Below are 8,798 nucleotides of genomic sequence, written 5' to 3'. Positions count from 1 at the left end.
TAATGGGTATAGTACTATCATTCTATGCAAGTACTTCCTGACACCTTGTTACTTGTATTGTGAAGGACAAAATATTAAAGTTTTATTTAAGTTAAATTTTATTATAGAACATACATTGCAAACACAAACGAAAAGGGAAGCTTGTATGAGAAACATCTTCATAGTAAAAGGAAGGTGGTGGAATGAGAATGAGGATGGTGCAGAACTTGTGATGTACCATAGGCAGTAATGAACCCGACGATCCTGTAGCGACGAGAAGGCGGCTTCAATATACAAGCTCTGGGTATGGGATGAATGAAAGGCACTGAAGCTGAGGCACAACCCAACATGGTGCAGAGCATCAAGACGTCGAAGGGGAGAGAAAGAAGTCGACCTGTCCTCGGTATACCATAGTACTTATGTCACATAATGCTCATAGGTCCTATGCTGCTAATGTTCACAGTTTCCCTGTGAACATTTACAGATTTACAGTTATTAGCTATCACCAGACACCAACCCTTTCTCAGGTAGCCTAGTATGCCCCATAGTACCCATCCAATCGCTATAGACAGCATAATAGTCAGTTTGCTCAAATTTGAATGATAATTGTAATTTTCCATTCCCACTTCTGGTGTACTTGCCTAGTTGTGCTTATGGGGGTTGAGTTTTGGCTCTCTGGTCCTGCCCCCCTCTATTATTTTTTTTTTATTTATATATGTACAAGAGTTGTTACACTCTTGTACAGTCACTAGCACGCACAGCATTTCGGGCAGGTCCCCTAATCCTAATTTTCCCTGGAATACGACCTGTCAAATCTGTTAACAACCAGCTACCCATTTTACTGTTGGGTAAACAGAGGCTTCAGTTTAGGATTTGAGCCCAGTAAATCTTCCCCGTTCAGGATACAAACCCAGGCCAAAGCGCTCGCGAAATGCCAGGTGTGCGTCATGCCACTACGCCACAGGGACTGTAAACTGGACTCTTTAACTGTCAATCAACTGGTTTATGGATTTCTTAGCCTACTGGGCTCTATCATATCTACACTTGAAACTGTGTATGGAGTCAGCCTCCACCACATCACTGCCTAATGCATTCCATCTGTTAACTACTCTTGACACTGAAAAAACTCTTTCTAATGACCCTGTAGCTCATTTGAGTACAGTACTAGGTTTCCACTTATGTCCCAGCTGTGCTAAACAGTTTATCTTCATCTACTCTGTCAATTCCTCTGAGAATTTTATAGGTAGTCATCATGTCTCCCCTAACTCTTCTGTCTTCCAGTGTTGTGAGGTTCAATTCCAGCAATCTTTCCTCACAGCACATACCTCTCAGCTCATGAACTAGCCTGGTGGCATACCTCTTAACCTTTTCTAACTTCAGTTTGTGTTTGACTAGATGTGGACTCCAGGCTGGAGCTGCACATTCCAGTATTGGTCTGACAATATGAGGTATACAAGGTTCTGAATGATTACTTACACAAGTTTCTGATGGAGAAATTTGGGTAATATTTAACATCTTATTAAAAAATCATGGATCGGCTACATCCTATTGAAGGCTCGTAGTTTAGTTTTGATAAATTTTGGCAGTTCTCATTATATTATAATAATTATTCTATGAATTATTATCTGTAAATATTTAAATTGGCACCAAATTATAATATATACTATAGAATATGTATATACAATACTTTGTGGGAATGAGCACAGAGGATGGCACGGAGGCCGTGTGGGACTGAGCACAGAGGACGGCATGGAGACCTTGTAGGACTGAGCACAGAGGACGGCACGGAGACCTTGTAGGATTGAGCACAGAGGACGGCACGGAGACCATGTGGGACTGAGCACAGAGGACGGCACGGAGACCTTGTTAGACTGAGCACAGAGACCTTGTGGGACTGAGCACAGAGGACGGCACAGAGACCATAAGGGACTGAGCACAGAGGACGGCACGGAGACCTTGTTGGACTAAGCACGGAGACCTTGTAGGACTGAGCACAGAGGACGGCACGGAGACCTTGTAGGACTGAGCACAGAGGACGGCACGGAGATCGTGTGGGACTGAGCACAGAGGACGGCACGGAGACCTTGTTGGACTGAGCACAGAGACCTTGTGGGACTGAGCACAGAGACCTTGTGTAACTGAGCACAGAGGACGGCACGGAGACCTTGTTGGACTGAGCACAGAGGACGGCACAGAGACCTTGTGGGACTGAGCACAGAGACCTTGTGGGACTGAGCACAGAGACCTTGTGGGACTGAGCACAGAGACCTTGTGGGACTGAGCACAGAGACCTTGTGGGACTGAGCACAGAGACCTTGTGGGACTGAGCACAGAGACCTTGTGGGACTGAGCACAGAGACCTTGTGGGACTGAGCACAGAGACCTTGTGGGACTGAGCACAGAGGACGGCACGGAGACCTTGTAGGACTGAGCACAGAGGACGGCACAGAGACCATGTGGGACTGAGCACAGAGGACGGCACGGAGACCTTGTTGGACTGAGCACGGAGACCTTGTGGGACTGAGCACAGAGGACGGCACGGACACCTTGTGGGACTGAGCACAGAGGGGGGCACGGAGACCTTGTGGGACTGAGCACAGAGGGGGGCACGGAGACCTTGTGGGACTGAGCACAGAGGACGGCACGGAGACCTTGTGGGACTGAGCACAGAGGACGGCACGGACATCTTGTGGGACTGAGCACAGAGGACGGCACGGAGAAATCTTGGGGCTTCTCAGTTAATTATAATAAGCACTATAAATTATTACATATAACAATGATGCTTTTGCTAAACAACATTATATATAATAGTGTACGCTTAGAAAATCTTAGAGAATGGGTTGTAGGGACGTCAACAGAAAACAATGTGACGTTGGAATATATGAGGTACACTATTGCAAACAGGATAGACATAGCGTCCACAACATATATATATTTATTTATATGTATACAAGAAAGTACATTGAGGGTTAAGAGAGAACATAGAGTTTAAGTTAAAATTACAATCTTGTAAAGCCACTAGCACGCATAGCATTTCGGGCTAGTCCTTAAACTAACAAAGTTTTAGAGAAATAAGAGTAAAATTAATAAAAAGTGTTGAATAGGTACTTTACAGCTTTACTTTACAAGTACAAATGATTTTAAGTAGGATCATTACAGTAAAATTGTCAAAAAAATGTTTACAGGTACATTGCAAGAATTTTTGACACAAAAGCAGATCAGAACAATACACAATAATGAACAAGGAAACCTAAGTACAATTAGGAAAACATCTCAGGGTTATACATTGGATCACTGAAGCACAATATGAGGATCATTACAAGGAGTAATGCAGTAGAATATGCACTCAATACAACAACCATGATACGATGTCAACCATACAATAAGTCACACAATGTTTATGTGATCGGGCCATTCCCACCCAAAAGGATTGGTATGGGGTCCATTACCACCTGTTGGATGGGTATGGGGTCCACTGGTGTTCTCAGAATGGGTACGGGGATCACTATCACCCACTGGATGGGTATGGGGTCACATACCACCAAGAGGATGGATATTGAGTCCACTACAGTGGACCCCATGCCCATCCTGTTGGCGTTATATCACCAACAGGATGGGTATGGGGTCCACTACCGCCCACACGGTGGGGTACGGGGACCACTACTACCTGTAGGATAGGTATTGGGCCTACTGCCGTCCATAGCATGGGTATAGAGTCCACTGCCATCCACAGGATTGGTATGGGGTCCATTACCGCAACCAGATGTGGGACGGCAGTGGGACGCATATTTATCCAACAGGTTAACAGGACCACCAACAGGACCCCATACCCATTCTAGGGGTAGTAGTGGACCCCATACCCATCCTAGGGGTGGTAGTGGACCCCATACCCATCCCAGGAGTGGTAGTGGACCCCATACCCATCGAGTGACTAGTTGTGGACCCTATCCACAACTAGCCCTAGCCAGTGTATCCATCCTGAGGATACACTGGCAGTGTTGAAGGTATCAATGTTCAGTGTACAGGTTCTTTAGTAGGAAGACTTGAGAGACAAAACCGACGAGAGACATCAACATCAGTGACTGGTGTCACGTGACAGACTTGATGAGGTGAGAGGCAATGTTGTGTTATATTATCTCATCGTTGTAGATGTTCTTTAGTGCCCCGAGAAGGTCTTCGTTGCCTTCCTTACTGCCTGGCTGTGGTCGTCTGAGGTGGAGGTTACCATAAGACAGTTATAACCTTATAAATCTCCAGGTAAACATACAGCTCTAACAGGCAGAACTGAAGAGGCTGGAGCTGTAGAGGGCGTGTAGGAAGGAGCTGGGAACCGTCTGACATCCTATAAGACTCGTCTTGAGACTTGTACTCCAGGCGCTCGAGGAGTACCTTGGGGGAGACGGAGACAGGAAGAGCGAGGAAGGTGACGGGAAGTTTTGTTCTGAAGACGAGAGGAGCCTCGAGGACCCGTCCGGCGTCACCTGGTGATCGTCGAGGACGACACTTGTGCACAATAATATTCTGAACAATGTCATCCTGGACGGTAATAGTTATTATAAAACATAAATGTTCATATTTCAATAAGTCAAAATCAATTAAATTGGCATTAACGAGTAATATCTTAAGTCAAGTAAAAGCAATAATTTAATATCATCTAGTGTTGTGTCAGGAACATTGGGTTGTTATGTTTGTTAGTCTGTTATTGTATATATTTGTAACGTACGATTATATTACGTTGTTGGGTAGATTAGATACACAGTGTTTAGTGAGTTTCATATTTATTTAGTAGTCCTGGATACAGCAGTGTCGTAGACGTTAAGACGGAGCTTGGAGCAGAGCAGAGAGCTGAGTGTGGCCGGAGTCGCGGAGCTCTATGTGGGAGAGCGTTGTAGCTGGATGAGGTCCTAGTCTGCTGCCTGTTCTGTATCGAAGCTGTAGCGTCTTGGAGACGATTAGAACTGCCTACGCCGAGTGCTACATTCTTGACTGGAAATTGTACTGTCGACTATTCGCAATTCGCATGGTTATATTCGGTGACTACACCTCAGCTTCCACCACTAGAAGAGGTGGATGGAAGAACTGTTACCTGTAAATAGGGATAGAATCGACTTGAGAATGGTCCAGGACGGACCGAAACGTCGTCGTCCCTTCATCTTCTAGTGTGTGGTCTGATCAACAATGTAGCTTGTGCAGTTAGTGCTAATTAGTTATGCCATTAAGATAATGAGAGACTGGAGCGAGTATTATGTTTACTCGCTACAGTACCATTCATATGCAATTATAAGTACCATACGTATGCCATTATAAGTGCCATAGGTATGCCATTATATGTACCATACACATGCCAATATAAGTACAATAAACATGCAATTATAAGTACCATACATATGACTTTATAAGTACCATAAATATGCCTTTATATGTACTATACGTATCACTCATATGCAATTATAAGTACCATACATATGCCATTATAAGTGCCATAGGTATGCCATTATACGTACCATACGTATGCCTTCATAAGTACCATATATATGCCATTATAAGTATCATACATATGACATTATAAGTACCATACATATGTTATTATAAGTATCATACATATGTCATTATAAGTATCATACATATGTCATTATGAGTATCATACATATGTCATTATAAGTACCATACCTATGTCATTATAAGTACCATACATATGTCATTATAAGTACTATACATATGCCATTATAAGTACCATACATATGTCATTATATGTATTACACATATGCCATTATAAGTACCAAACATATGCCAATATAAGTACCATACATCTGTCATTATATGTATTACACATATGCCATTATAAGTACCATACATATGCTTTTATAACTAACATACATATGCCATTATAAGTACCATACACCTGCCATTATAAGTACCATACATATGTCATTATAAGTACCATACATATGTCATTATAAGTACCAAACATATGCCAATATAAGTACCATACATATGTCATTATATGTATTACACATATGCCATTATAAGTACCATACATATGCTTTTATAAGTAACATACATGTGCCATTATAAGTACCATACATATGTCATTATAAGTACCAAACATATGCCAATATAAGTACCATACATATGCCTTTATAAGTACCAAACATATGCCATTATAAGTACCAAACATATGCCTTTATAAGTACCATATATATACCCATATAAGTATCATTCGAAATAATCTCTAAGTTAATAAATAATATTAAAATTACTTTATTTTTAATACCCATTTTTTATTTAACTCATTGTAATTATTATTACATGTTTTTCAACTAATTTTCCATAATAATATGTTGAGAAAACTCGATGAAAAGTTTGACATTTGAGTTGGCTGTATCTCAGTAAATATTGGTGTTAAAGCCTTAATGTTGAAAATTAGCAAAGAAAGACTTAACAGAAAGAAATATAAATTATTGCGGTAAACACAATGGTAACATTTTCAAAACGATTCTATGGCTGGTTTTGATTTTGAGTTTTGAGAAAAAAGACGATTTCGCCCGGGCTGGGATTCTTCCCCGTCGACTGGGCTGTTGGGCAGAAAATGGAAGCGGCTGACGAAAGTGACGTACTGTCCCGTTTTCTGTTTTGGGTCCTCTGGTAGGTTAGGAGAGGGCACTTTAAAGTCACCGTTTTCTTGACGCTGAGAAACATTAGCAAGTTACCATACATATGACGATATAAAGTAATATACATATGACCTTAAATGTACCATACATATGCCTTCATAAGTACCATACATATGACCTTATATGAACCATATATATGTCATTATAAGTACCATACATATGCCATTATAAGTACAAAACATATGCCATTCTAAGTAACATACATATGTATAAATAAGTACCATACATATGCCTTTATAAGTACCATACATATGACCTTATATGTACCATACATATGACCTTATAAGTACCATACATATGACCTTATATGTACCATACATATGACCTTATATGTACCATACATATGACCTTATATGTACCATACATATGACCTTATATGTACCATACATATGACCTTATATGTACCATACATATGACCTTATCAGTACCATAAATGTGACCTTATAAGTTCCATACATATGACCTTATAAGTACCATACATATGACCATATATGTAAAATACATATGACCTTATATGTACCATACATATGATCTTATAAGTACCGTACACATGACCTTATGTGTACCATACATATGACATTATAAGTACCATACATATGACCTTATATGTACCATACAAATGACCTTATAAGTACTTAACTGTATAAGAAGAACATAAGAACAAAGGCAACTGCAGAAGGCCTATTGGCCCATACGAGGCAGCTCCTATTTATAACCACCCAATCCCACTCTTATACATGTCCAACCCACGCTTGAAACATATGACTGTCATTATAATAATAATAATAATTTTTATTTAGGTAAGGTACATACATAAAGAGATTTTACACAGTTTGTTGGCTTTATAGATAGAGCTAGTACATACAATGCCTAAAGCCACTATTACGCAAAGCGTTTCGGGCAGGACAACCACAACTCACAACCCACAACTCCAGCTATTATATATACTCCAACTATTATATATTCAATAATTTAAAAGTATTTAGTAGATTTAAATCATTAAATTTAAGTATGGGAAAAATGAATAGCCAAAAATGATTTATTATAGTTAGTGTATCCTAGGAATGGTCAGTAATTCGTCCTTGTCGAATAGGGCAGTGTTCTGTATTCAGTTAAATCATAGGCTCGTAACCCACTAAATACACCGAAACTACGACGTTGGTACAAATTTCGAACAAGTTTTAATTTAACACCTAACCAGTTATAACAACCAATATAGCAAGTTGTAACAACGTTCTAATACGTCATAAACACGTTAAGCCAAGATGTAACAACTTAATTACAAGTGGTAACAATGGGAAAATAGAGACAGTTTCGGTTTGTGTTTCCAGTGAAGGTCAGAGGTCGCGCGCAGCTTTGACGCAACAATTAAGTCAGCTGTTTTCTATCCATAGAAATTTCACCGATTTAGTCAGTGTCCATTAATATTCTAGCACAATATTAGCTACTCTAGTCTTCGGAGTTAAAATATTCCAGCGTTTGTCTATTACTACTTGTATTGCGATAGTGTTGACTAGACCACACACTAGAAGGTGAAGGGACGACGACGTTTCGGTCCGTCCTGGGAATGGTCCAGGGCGGACCGAAACGTTGTCGTCCCTTCACCTTCTAGTGTGTGGTCTGGTCAACATTCTTCATTCACGTTATTTTGACTCATCGCCTGTATTGCGATAGTGGTCCCGATAACAATGATATGGGTGGTAGTGGACCACAGTGATTAGTTGTGCACTATATACATATCTTGTGGGCGGTATAGTGAAGGTTACTAGTGTCTAACGAAGGCTTATGAACTGCATTTACCTAACTTTAACAAATGTATTGCAATGTCAGGTTTTTAAACCCCACATTTCTAATGTTGACTTCTTCTCGTCCTCAGGTCCGGCCAACTCCAGCCAGTCTAGAGGCGGCGACGAGGACATTCTCTGTACTGAACATCTACAACGACGAAATAAAAACAAAAAACAAATTCAGAAGCCGTAAATGAACTCCAACCCATTGATGTTGTGTATTGAATTTTGTAACTAACTCAAGATTGTAACTTACCTAAATAAATTGTGGGGTTCAATCCCTGAGCCCATTATGAGCCTCTGTAACCCTTTCATGCGAATTATTAAATATAATTTTATTAAAATTTACTAAATCAGA

At 40.4% G+C, this 8,798-nt stretch overlaps 1 long non-coding RNA gene across 1 annotated transcript; it reads left to right on the top strand.

Annotated features, from left to right (window-relative positions):
* Positions 1-8,069: 8,069 nt before the first annotated feature.
* Positions 8,070-8,730, top strand: LOC138351340 (uncharacterized). The gene is made up of 2 exons (XR_011222442.1): positions 8,070-8,414; positions 8,530-8,730. It is a non-coding gene; the product is annotated as an uncharacterized lncRNA (long non-coding RNA).
* Positions 8,731-8,798: the final 68 nt, after the last annotated feature.

This window comes from Procambarus clarkii, chromosome 49 (assembly GCF_040958095.1).
Source record: "Procambarus clarkii isolate CNS0578487 chromosome 49, FALCON_Pclarkii_2.0, whole genome shotgun sequence".
NCBI classification, from domain to species: Eukaryota; Metazoa; Arthropoda; class Malacostraca; order Decapoda; family Cambaridae; genus Procambarus; species Procambarus clarkii.
The sequence above is the reverse complement of the archived record's forward strand: the minus strand, read 5'-3'. Positions and strand labels throughout refer to the sequence as shown.